Source organism: Sturnira hondurensis, unplaced genomic scaffold, assembly GCF_014824575.4.
Source record: "Sturnira hondurensis isolate 20B ecotype Veracruz unplaced genomic scaffold, ASM1482457v3 Scaffold0022017, whole genome shotgun sequence".
Taxonomy (NCBI): Eukaryota; Metazoa; Chordata; class Mammalia; order Chiroptera; family Phyllostomidae; genus Sturnira; species Sturnira hondurensis.
In genome coordinates, this window is record NW_028094648.1 from 4,122,503 (window position 1) to 4,134,795 (window position 12,293).

General features: G+C 45.2%; 1 long non-coding RNA gene across 1 annotated transcript; it reads right to left on the bottom strand.

Annotated features, from left to right (window-relative positions):
* Window positions 1–2,415: 2,415 nt before the first annotated feature.
* LOC118978622 (uncharacterized) lies at window positions 2,416–11,655 on the bottom strand. The gene is made up of 2 exons (XR_005064756.1): window positions 11,512–11,655; window positions 2,416–2,719 (listed from the first exon to the last, which is right to left on the bottom strand). It is a non-coding gene; the product is annotated as an uncharacterized LOC118978622 (long non-coding RNA).
* Between the last annotated feature and the right edge of the window lie 638 nt (window positions 11,656–12,293).

The following is a 12,293-nucleotide window of genomic DNA, read 5'->3' on the forward strand; positions in this document are numbered from 1 at the left end:
ATTGGGTTAACTCTAACTGTGGTTTTACCATCAGCTTTCAAGGAGAGCTTTAGGCCAGACTGGGGCCCAAAACGAGGGAAAGTATCATGTGGGGACCACACAGGGTACTCAAAAGAAAATCCGCCTTTTCTCTCCAAGAGAGCCTCACGCCGGCCTGAACAAGCATCTCTCTGAATGCAAGCAAAGCACTAGCCTGGAAAGGCATTGGCAGCAAAGGGGATCCACAGGAAACTAAGTGTTCTCCATGCACATGCAAGAAGCAGTGAAGCAAAATTGGTACAGTAGGCAGCCAGTTAGATATTAATGAAAAGGAAGGGCGCAAATGTAGTCAGACATCTGATTAAGCTGAATTAAGTAGGAAAGGACAGTTTCACAGTCACTCCAAGCATCCCAGCAGGCAGGAAAGGCGCTTCTCGGTCACCCAAGGGAGCAACTGGTGCCATTCCACCCGCGTGATGGAAGGCAAAGGGAAATTCCTTGCAGTGAATGCACGCAGTAGAAGCCAGGATGGCACAAGGGATAAGCACATGTGCAACAGAAGCCAAATGACTGAGCAGAACTATGAGCATGGGCAGAAGCCAAAATGGCAACCCTAAAAGAGGGAGTGGACTAGGCTGAAAAAAACAGGGGAAAAGATGAGATAGGGGAAGGGCACAGGCCCTGGAAGATCCAGAAAAGAGATTGGCTAGAGGGAGGGCACTTGCAAGGACCTGGAAAAAGCTAGAAAAGAGATTGGATAGTTGAAAGAAAGCCTGCTCTTTCCCTGAACCCAAGGAAGTATATGGAACATAGCCCACGAACCCAACACATGCCCTTCTCGCAGGCATGTACTTTTTGCCTTTTTTCTCCTAAACTGTAAAGGTCCCCACAAGATTTACAACCAGAGGAGCAGCAAGCAATGCAGAGGACTCTCCTTTAGCCTCCGTAAATTCCTTTCCTGAGTCCACACAGCCTGCCTGCAGCCTGCCTGCTCCCTGCCCCTCCAAGGGCATACTATCTCTTATCATGCTAATAAATCTTACCACTCTGCTTAAAACCCTCCCACATGTGTGTCCCCAAAATTCTTTTCCACAACACCACAGAAGGACCTGTTTCTTCCAGTAACAAAATGACTGTTCTTGGATCAGAATAAGAAGCCCTGTGATGAGAGTTCCAGCCCTGAGACGCCCAGGTGTGTCACTCCACTAATCGCACCTCAGACCTAGCCCTGTCCCCCCCCACTCATCACACACGCACCCACTACCCCCAACCGCCATCCCCTGCGCCTATGGCACTGCACTAAGCTCTCAGTAAACTGTGGCCAGGTGGTGTTAAGACGTTTTCTTGCTTTATAGATTTTCACGTGCAAGTCTTTCTAGGTTAGCCCCTGAAATTCAGGCAGTTTTCACTGGGCAGGTGGATGTCTGTAGCTATCTACTGTCTAGACTTTCCTCAGATTTTGACTGAGACTATAAATACTTAGAATATTTATTTTTAAACCAACCTTATGTGACAAAAGTCTAAATTGCTTAATATATAAATATAGTCGGATATTTTACTGAAAAGGAAATGTAAACATCTTTAAAACATGAAAGGGTGTTCAAACCTCATAATGAAAGAAAAACAAATGAGAACAGCAAAATGCTATTTTTTATACCAAATTGGACAAGATTAGAGATTTTATAATATGTAGTAAGGTGAAGGGGAAATCAGCAATTTCATAAACTATAAGTGAAAATGATCCTTCAAAAATGCTATATCACATATAAGCAAAAATAGATTGCTAGGATAGTTATTACAATATTATCATAACCAAAACAGAATGTACCACACATGACAACCAATATTTGGAGACCTCCATATGTTTCCAGGGACTCTACACAGGTAGTAAAAGGGATGAGGCAGATCTCCCCCGAAAGCTGTCCAAAATCGGTTAAAGCAAAAAGAGGCCTGACTACGTCATAGGCAACACCCTGTTATTTACCCCTCGTGCAAAGTTAATCAAGTCATCTCTTGGGCCCAGAATTCCTCATACAATCAAAGAAGCTCACCTTCAGGCAGCTGCTGAGGCAGCCCAGGTGATGTCTAGAAATCTGATAAGGATTAAAGGGAGAGTAAAATTCCTCAGGCAAGTATCTGCCAGTTGGTGTTTGAAAATTTCCATCCCATTGCTCTGAAAACCCACTAGAGTATGATCTTGCCTGGATAAAAAAGACGGCCTGGGTTTGGCCAACCCTAGAACAATGTCTTGTTGCCATAATAAAGAATAAAGTTAGCTTCAATTAAATGAAATAAAATATAAAAGACTTTCATATTAATTTGTTAGTATAAATAAACAACAAAATACTAGTTACTAATAGTTTTCCAATACATTTAAGTAAAAATACAATTTAAAACACCAATTCTCGTTCCCAAAATTTTAACTCTCTTTTCTAATTGCTTAATACAACATTCCTTCCCCCACCCCACCCCCTGTAAGAAAAAGCTTTAACTTTTCTTCACTAAAATTCAGGTGTCAAATAGTTTGTCCACAGTTCCCTGGATGCTAGCTTGAAGCAGCAGCTGTTGAAGTTCATTGATTTGCTTGCTGCTAGCAAATTGGAAGATTTACCGGTGTGACTTCCGTATGGTGCTAGTTGGTGATCAAGGCTCACTGGGATCTCTCCGAATGGGAAAAGAGTTGCTTCCTGCGAATCTTTGGCAGCCACGTTGCATCTGCATCCATTTCCTCCTCACTGATCTTAAACAGAAAGAATACAGAGAAAGATTAGTTTCATTCCCCCACTACATCTACATAAAACCCAATTGCCATCCCTTTCCTATCAGCAAGATGTAACCTTGGCAACTACTTTGTACAGCTTTTATTCCTCCTTCTTTTGAAACTCATCCTTTGTGTAAAAGTTATTTTGCCTCCAAATGATGAAGACGAGACAGCCAGCCTTACTGGTCCCCTGGCTATAAAACTGGCAGTCTAGGGGCCAAACTCAACACTCGGGCATGTTTGACCACACAAAGCTTTCTGGTCTTTTTTACTTTTTTTTTAAAGCCCATCTGTGCAAACCAGAAGATTTGACATGAAATTTCAAATTTCCAATTCTCTTTAAAAAACATTTACACCTGAAAACACTCGGCCCACATTCTCAGCAACCAGCTGTATTGCTTCACATTTCATTGGGGAAAACTAATCACAAAACCATATCTAGATTCAAGGCATGATGGGAAATACAGTCCCTGGAGGGGCAACAACTTCCCAATAACAATTTTATAAAATGAAAGGTGGCGATGTCCATCTCTGTGGACATTGCCAACTCAGCTGTCATAATTATGGCTCCCTCTTCCTCCGTTAACTTCTCTCCTGGTTACCAGAAGGCTCTTCTCCCTTCTTGTGGTTGCCCATCCAAACCTCCAGTTATATTTCAACTCCACTAGAATTCCAATAAAAAATTTTTCCAGTCTTTTATTTTGGTAAGTAGCCAAAGCAACTTTCACCGAAATGTTTGGGTTTTTTTCTATGAGGGTGTTGTAATCATTACAACTTTAAAGGGCAAGATTCATTCTTCTCTAGGTAACCAAAGGAAAATACAAACTGCATTCTGAAAGTTTTTGAGTTAAAGATTTACTTAATTGAGGTATCACATCAAATTATCTGTTTCAAAAAATAGCAGATAAATAAGCAGATAAAATAGCAGATAAATAAATAATGAAGAATGTCTAAAATAATTAGCATTGTGACATTATAACCTAACTACCCTTCTTGTGGTGAATCAATATTTTCTAAAGTCATCTCTAGTTCCTAGGATCTAATGTGAATTATGGAGGTGATCTGTTGTCTTCTAAAATCAGTTAAAACTAACAAGGTGAAGATAATACACAGAGAAGCTCATTTACCCATTGCAAGTAGCATAACATTAACCTAAACTTAGGCAAAGATCAAAGCTATTGTTTCACTTAGGTTGAACGGTCCAGAGGTGTAATTAGCTTCAGTCATGGCTGAACCCTGAGCCAACCCAATGTTGTCAGGACTGTTTCCTCTCCATCTCTCAGCTTCATGTTGGAAGGAAATGGCAGCAATGGTTCTAACCCCTCCATCCTCTTTAGGTCCAGCAGATAAGATCAGGAGTTTCTCAGTGAGGAAGACATCCCTATGGCTCATTGGATCTGATGGGGTCATATGTCATCCTTAAACTAATCATTGTAGGCGTGGGGAATTAATTGTGGGTCTCATGTGGGGGTCACTTTTACTTAATACAAACTAACTATGACTTGAAGAAGGTGGTTCTCTAAAAAGCAACTAGGGTAGGGTTACCACTGGGGTCTGAGAAGGCTAAGGCTTCTTGGAACTTATTAGTTGCAGGCTAACACCCTTGGAACCAGCTGAAAGAAAAACTAAGAGCCAGGTAGAAAGGCACAAAACTGTCACCTCTATTATGTGGTTTTAGGCCTGTTACCCAAGGGAGCTGGCTAATTCCTGAATCAGACAAGCCTGAGCCCTCACAGGCCTTCAGCCTTGCAGGAGGCCTGTCGCTGGCAGGTTGTGGCATGGGGACGCTCTCTGCAAACTGAGAGGTGACAGGAGGGAAAGACAGGGACAGGAGCTGAGCTTAGCATGCTCAGCCACTGCCCCACACCTCGCCCAGCTGGCAAGTCACTCTTTCTCCTGTGGGGCAAAGGGAAAAGAGGGGTACAGGGAGTAGAGAAACTACAAGTGTTACTCTGAAGCAGTCTCTACCTACAACAATGGAGGACTGGAGAGAAAATGTCCCCTCCCAAATTTAACAGGTGAGTAAATGAACGGTGATAGCAACTAGAGATGTCCACTACAGACAGAAAGTGAGACTGACTTTTATGTACATACAGCAAAATGCAGGTATCCCAATGGCTAGATTCCTTAACTTTTTTGGTTATAAAAGGATGTTGCAGACCGCTCTGCCTGGTTTTAGGAATTGTATCTCAACCCCTCGTGGCTAAAGCGAGAGACAACCTTTGGGTATGCGAGCTGCAGGAGACAAAGCTTGTCTCTGGTAGCAAATGCTGCCTCAGTTTCCTCTCCCTGCCCCCAAAGCTTGGTCTGAAGTCAATGATGGGTAAGACCCCTCACAGTGGGGGACACCCTAAGCCAGACTCAATCACTTGGGAGGCCTTCATGGGAAAACTGGGGGGCGGGGGCTACAACAAAGAGCAATGGAGTCTCACCCCCCAACTTCCCCACCCCCTCGCTTTGACATAGCCCAAGTCTCCATGTTCTCTGGGACAAGCGCTTCTTGGCTCTAATCCCCTTAAGCCTGAATACCCGTTGGGGAGAGGTGCAGCTCCTTGCCTTGCTAGAGTGTGTCCTAGGGAAAAATCTGGCATCACAAAGACTTCCTGTGTGGTTCGCAGGCCCACACTCAATCCACTGAGCTACACCAGCCAGGGCTAAGACTTCCTGATAAACCTGTGAAATCTGCTCTGCTAAGAGTGCTTTCATTCATATGTTAAGGGTTCAAGCAAGAAACCCCAAAACTCTGTTCCTGACAAACTCTGACTCATAGTAAGCCCTCAGATTTCTTTGAAATGTTATCTACTGTTTGATCCTTGCCGCCCTGTATTCCTGTGTATTACAACCCAATAAAAACCCTGGAAGTGGGAGCTCGGGGGCCTTCTTCTCCTCAGAGAAACTGGCCGCTGCTGGCCTTTGTCTCCCCTGAGAAACTGGCCACTGCTCACTTCTCCTCCCCAAGGAGATCACATCACGTCTCGGTCATATTTACGCACATAATCCATGGCACCCGGGGGGACTTAAGAGGATAGTTGCTCCCACAAAAGGATATTAATGCCCATGCTACAGAGACACCATAATACCCTTTAGATACTGTATTTCTGAATTATTATTTCTTATCTGATAGAGTACTTTTCTACACATGAAAGATAACCAATGATAAAAGCAGATTTCACATTGCTGCCCTGGGATGAAGTGGAGATGATTAGCCAGAAGACTACAGTTGAAAGATTAGAAAAAAGATTCTTTTCTTTTTTCTAGTCAGGCCTCAAATGGTAATGTCTGTACTAAACATACTCAGATTTTTTTCTCATCATTATTCCTATACAATACAGTATAACTATTTACATATTATTGACATTGTATTGGGCATTATAAGTAATATAGAGGTGATTTAAAGTATATGGGAGGATGTGTGCACATTATATGCAAATACTATACCATTTTGTATGAGGTACTTGAGCATCCATGGATTTGGTAACCAAGGGGGGTCCTGGAACCCACCTCAACTGAGGGGCGGCTGTAATATCTACTAACTGCTTACTATGCACCAAGCTCTGTTCTGTTTGACTGTTGCAGTTACTACAAGTCGCCCCCATTTTACAAAGGAAAATTGAGTCACAAGGGGATTAAATCACTGTCCTCAGTCAGAGTGTGCATCAGCTATTTAGAGCAGATCACTCCAGGACACGAAAAAAATTGGGTGAGGAAAGAGATTCAAATGAGATAAAAAGGAGAATCATATCAATGTGGACCTGGTTTTAGAATATAAGTTCTACGAGAACAGGCCCCTTGTCTGCTCCCGGCTGTGGCTGTCTCTAGTGCCTGGAATGGGGCTTGTGGTAGGTCCTGAAGAAACTGTTGTAGAACGGATGAACGAGGATAGTGGTTTTGGAATCAGAGAAAAAGAGAATTTTGTTTGGGTTATAATGGCCATGAAAAAAAAGGATCATTTTGGCTCTAAGATTATAATTTGTCCCTAACTAAAAGGATCCTCCTTCATGCTAGCCAGAAAGTATTCAGCTGACATAGAAGAGTTCAAGAATTAAGGAACCAAAAAGTATATCAAAAATGATCGGGGTCGCCCTGGCTGGTATAGCTCAGTGAATTGAGTGCGGGCCTGCGAACCAGAGGATTGAGGTTCGATTCCCAGTCAGGGCACATGCCTGGGTTGCAGGCCAGTTCCCAGCAGGGGACGCACAAGAGGCAACCATACATTGATATTTCTCTCCCTCTCTCCTTCCCTTCCCCTCTAAAGATAAATAAACAAAGTCTTTAAAAAGAATAAATAATAATAGGAGTCTTAGAGGTAACTTAATAAAGTAACTCCTAACACTGTTGCACATCTGAATTACCTGTGGAGCTCTTTAAAAATTCCAGTACCCAGATGCTACCTTGAAAGATCCCAACTCAGGCATCCATAATTTGCAACAATTCCCAAATGATTCCCACATGCAGCGGAGAACCACCATGTGACTCCAACTCCCTCATCTCACAGAACAGGCTGAGCTTAAAAGGGTAATGAATTCAGAATGTAGCTTGATTATCGATGTCAATGTTTAGATATAATTTTAAATCACAAATCATGGAGAGGAAATAACAAGTCCTTAATGTCAACCCTGGTCGACTCCTGAAATGAATATTTGAATCTTTCAAAATATTACCAGAAACAACTATTTTTATAGGAAGGACAGGGACATTCATTCCAGCCCCGCACTCTACTCTGAAAGCCGCGGAACCACTGACAGGTTTTGCAAAAGGGGGTGTTAGGATGAAAAAGGGGGGCAAAGGTGAACCTGCCGATGGTTGAAGGATGGGTTACAAGGAATCAGTCTAAAAACAGGGAAGTCACAAAATAGCAATTATCCAAGACGGATCATCTAACAAGATGGATGCAGTGAACAGGAGCTATATTTAGAAAAGTGTCAACAGGGCCACGGGCACCACGAGACTGACAGGCTGGAGAATGGGGGGAAGCTGGCGCGCACAGCAAGCTGCCATCATTTGCCCTGCGTAATGCCTGCCATGTCTTTGTGCTCGTTATACACAGATTATTGTACCCATTATTGTACCCATCCCATATGTCATCATTCTACCCTTGTGTAATGTGTATCCTTAGTTTTCCCTCAAAAACTGGGGCAAAAAAAGTACATGTTATACAGGGCAAAATACAGTGTTTCCTGAGTGTAGTTTGACATTCGTTCTAAACAGCTGCCTGGCCAGGACCTCCCAGAGGCCCCTGTGAAGGAGGGGAAGAAAGGGTATAAGAACAACGTGCAAAGCCGTGGAGATCTGGGCCCTGGTCTAATTCAGTTAGCCTCCCTAGGGTGCCAAACACGCCACTGTGTTTCATGAACAAAACAAAGTAAAGAAGAAGAGCAGTGAGGGTTCTCAGGAGAAGCTACTTCCTTATCACTTGGAGACCCCAAAATTCCCCAGGACTCTGAGGCCATCAGAGAGAGGGGATGGGAGAACGACACTTTTATTTGATTGGACCCAAACCCTCGCTTTGTTTTAAAAATGGAGTATGCTGGGTGAGTAAATCTACCCAGCTCAAACAAATCTCCTTCCAAATACTCCACAATCACCCAACCAATGAAAATTTTGTTTTCAAAATTTCTCTCACCAACCCAAGAGTCCCTCCCCAGCTGAGCGGCCGGAGCATGTGCTGGGTATCTTTGTAAGTGTGCCTACTCTGCACCTTCCCTTTGCAGATGCAGAAAATCTCTCCAAAGTGGAGTGATCCCGCTGAAGCAACTTGTGTTAAGTGGCCCTTCCAACAACAATGAAGATGTAAGAGTCAGGCAATTAGCCTCAAGCAGGACTCCAGTAGGGCCCCAGCCCATAGAAGGAGCAATGTAATTTCCAGCGGGCCAGTGCCACCAGCATTACTAGGCCCCCCTCAAATGCCTTCAGTAATGGGTCCTTCACACTCCCCTTAGGAGAGGATGCTGTCGGCTAAGAGACATCACCGTCAGGAAGTTTTTATGCTGCTACACTTACATTTTCTTTTCCACAGTTTCAGCCCGTTCCTCCTAATTACCTCCCCTTGAACCATCCCCGAGTACGGGCTCACAGCCTGGCCTGCCTCGGCACCTCTCTGCCAGAGATCCTTCACTCAGAACTCACTTCAAATGCAGTCCCATACAATCTGACCAACTCAGCGACAGGTTCCTGGAGTCTGTCCCCTTTCCCTCCGACCCTGTGCTTTGCTTGGGGCCTGCTACTGGCTAAACTGGGAGTCCTAGCAGGTGACGGCACACCACCACCTGCTTCCCCCTCTGTCCCCACCTGAACTTCCTCACGAAGCTGGGGGAGGCTATTCCTACGGCATTGGGGGTACAGTCGATGGAAGCAAAGCTCTGAGTGCCATGCCAGAAAGACACAGCATTAATTATTCACTCTTCTACAAACAAAAGTGTGACGGCTGTGCCCTGCAAGGAACATGGCCTTGGAGTATAGTCAGCAGCGTTACATCTCCAGGCTGAAAACCAGGGGGGTTCTCATCCAATTCCCTCACTCCTCCTGTGCCTTTTAACTAATGTTGAAATTCCTCTGGCTGCTGCAGGTGCCTCCGTGCTGTTTCCAAGGGCTGGAGCCCCACACAGGCTTATTTGGTAAGCACAGCAGGAACTTCAGAAAATGAGAACCGGAGGAGGAAGCCAGGCCTGCAGTAATTAAGATGATTTGTTTCACGTGGTTTGGTCAGGCACAAAGGGGGGCCTGAGCACAGAGAATAGAAGATCAAAGGCCTGGCAATCAGCGCATGGGAGCTCAACTCGGAAGGAAAATGGGCCATGGGAAGCCACCCAGTTCACCACCAAATGGAAAGAAACCCCTCGCAGCATTTTTAGCTGCTCCCGGAGAGAAGAGACAGGGAGATCTTTTTCTGACTTCTACTTTCAACAGTTACCTTTTGGAATGAAAAATTCAAATGGGTGTGCATGCCNCACAGGCTTATTTGGTAAGCACAGCAGGAACTTCAGAAAATGAGAACCGGAGGAGGAAGCCAGGCCTGCAGTAATTAAGATGATTTGTTTCACGTGGTTTGGTCAGGCACAAAGGGGGGCCTGAGCACAGAGAATAGAAGATCAAAGGCCTGGCAATCAGCGCATGGGAGCTCAACTCGGAAGGAAAATGGGCCATGGGAAGCCACCCAGTTCACCACCAAATGGAAAGAAACCCCTCGCAGCATTTTTAGCTGCTCCCGGAGAAAAGAGACAGGGAGATCTTTTTCTGACTTCTACTTTCAACAGTTACCTTTTGGAATAAAAAATTCAAATGGGCGTGCGTGCCTTATGTCGCAAGATCTCCCCACCTTAAACCATTTGCCGGAGGAAAGCAGGGTCATGAAATCCAAAGACCTACAACCAAGATTGCTCCAACCAGCAAAGCTTTCATTTAGAATGGAAGGGCAGATAAAGTGCTTCTCAGATAAGGTCAAATTCAAGGAGTTCATCATCACCAAGCCCTTATTATATGAAATGCTAAAGGGACTTATCTAAGAAAAAGAAGATAAAAATATGAACAGTGAAAGGACAGCAAACTCACAGTTATTAATAACCACACCTAAAACAAAAGCAAAAGAAGCGGACAGCTAGAACAGGAACAGAACCATAGAAATGGAGATCACATGGAGGGTTAGCAACAGGGGAGTGGGAGGAGGAGAAGGGGGGAGAAGGTACAGAGAATAAGTAGCATAGACGGTAGGTAGAAAATAGACAGGGGGAGGGCAAGAATAATGTGGGAAATATAGAATATAAAGAACTTGGGACACATGGACATAAACTAAAGAGGGGAATGGGAGAGGGGTGCACAGGGTGGAGGGGAATGAAGGAAAGAAATGGGACAACTGTAATGGCATAATCAATAAAATATATTTTTTTAAAAAAGAAAGAAAGCAGTGTGCTCTTTGAGCCTCAGGAATCGGGCAGCAAAATGCATGTCCTTTGCAGGCTGGTGGGTGGCTCTGGAAAACCCTCTGTGATGATCCCCCTCCTGCCCACAGGCACTCTACCCAGCTTCGGGTCGTGAGGGTAGGTAGGGTCAAGCGGGGGAGAGGCAGAGCCCAGTGAGGGGTGGGCATCTGAGCGTGCCGCCTTTCAGAACCACAACGTGGTATTCCTAATACACGGCACGGTATTGGCTGGGGGGACAACTGTAATAGCATAAACAATAAAACACAATAAAAAACAATGTATTATTGGCCATTTATTTCTCCTCCCCATAAACATTGAGCATCAAGAATCAGCCAGGAGACGCCTGTGCAGCTGCTGGTATGGACACTGTGAGTGGCCAGGTATGATTTGCACGTGTCTTTCTCAGTGCCAAGGCCTCGATGTCACACTTTGACAAAGACGTTCTAGGGACACTAGAGGCCATGATCCTGCCTCACTGCTCTGAGTTGGAAAAGGGCTTTCCTCTGAAGTGAAAAACATTGCCCAAGGCAGTCACCTAGAAAAGGCACCTTCCGAAGCTGAGGCCTGAACAGTCCCTCAGAGCCGAGGAATCCTGCCCCTCTTTCCCACAGGCCAATGTAAGGGGCCATACTGGAAGGAAGGCACTCTGCCTTGTACCCCTACCTGCATGCAGCTTCTTTGTGTTCAACCAGACTCACCTGTGAACCCAGAGCAATAAAAGAAGGGTCAAGATTCCCTTCTAGAACCAGAGTATCAAAACTGAATCAACGCAGCCCTAGCCAGTGTGGCTCAGTGGTTGGAGCATCATGCCACAGCCAAAAGTTCACAGGTCCGATTCCTGGTCAGGGCACCTACTTGGGTTGTGGGTTCTTCCCTTGTCCGAGCTCGAGCCCACTCGACCTCCGGTCCAGATGCATACGACCCCTGGTCTAGCGCAGATCCCAGTTTGGTGCAGACAAAGGCGGCCCATCGATGCTTCTCTCGCACAGATGTTTCTCTCCCTTTCTCTCTCTCTAAAGGAGAAAATGGAAATGTCTTCAGGTGAGGAAAACAATGAATCAGTGCCCTGAACCCAGCTTTGTGGGGCCTGCTGAAATTAGCTGGAGACACCCCCGCCCCAAGGAAAGATAAACCTTGAGGAGTAAGAGTTAGATTCTAGACTCTTTAAGTTCTAGCTTCATGTTTTACGTGGAGATTTCCCCTCTGCTGACAAATATGAAGGATCTAGGTTTGATTATTAAAAAGGATGAGAGAAGTTTCCAATACGAGGTGATCACATGAAGCTTAAAAAAAAGTCTCAGAGACGTGGCTCCTCAATGCTGCTGGTGGACAGGAGGTTGCCAGTGCTGTGGCTGAGGTCTGGGCCCTCAAGAAAGGGCCAGGCAGGCACTCCCCAGCGACAGAGGGCAGCGTTCCCAGCCCCTGCTTCAGATTAGCTAAGAGACCTGCCCATTGGGACTGCTTGAAAGGTCATTTCTCTAAGCAGGGATCAACCCAAGCTCGGATATGCCCTAACAGCACAATGCTCGATGCACATGTAGTCCACTGTTAAATAATGCCGTTTTCAAAGGGAGAGAGGCCACGGCCAGACCAGCCTTTAATGAGCATCCCGGGGCCTAGCCAGACTTTCAAGGAAG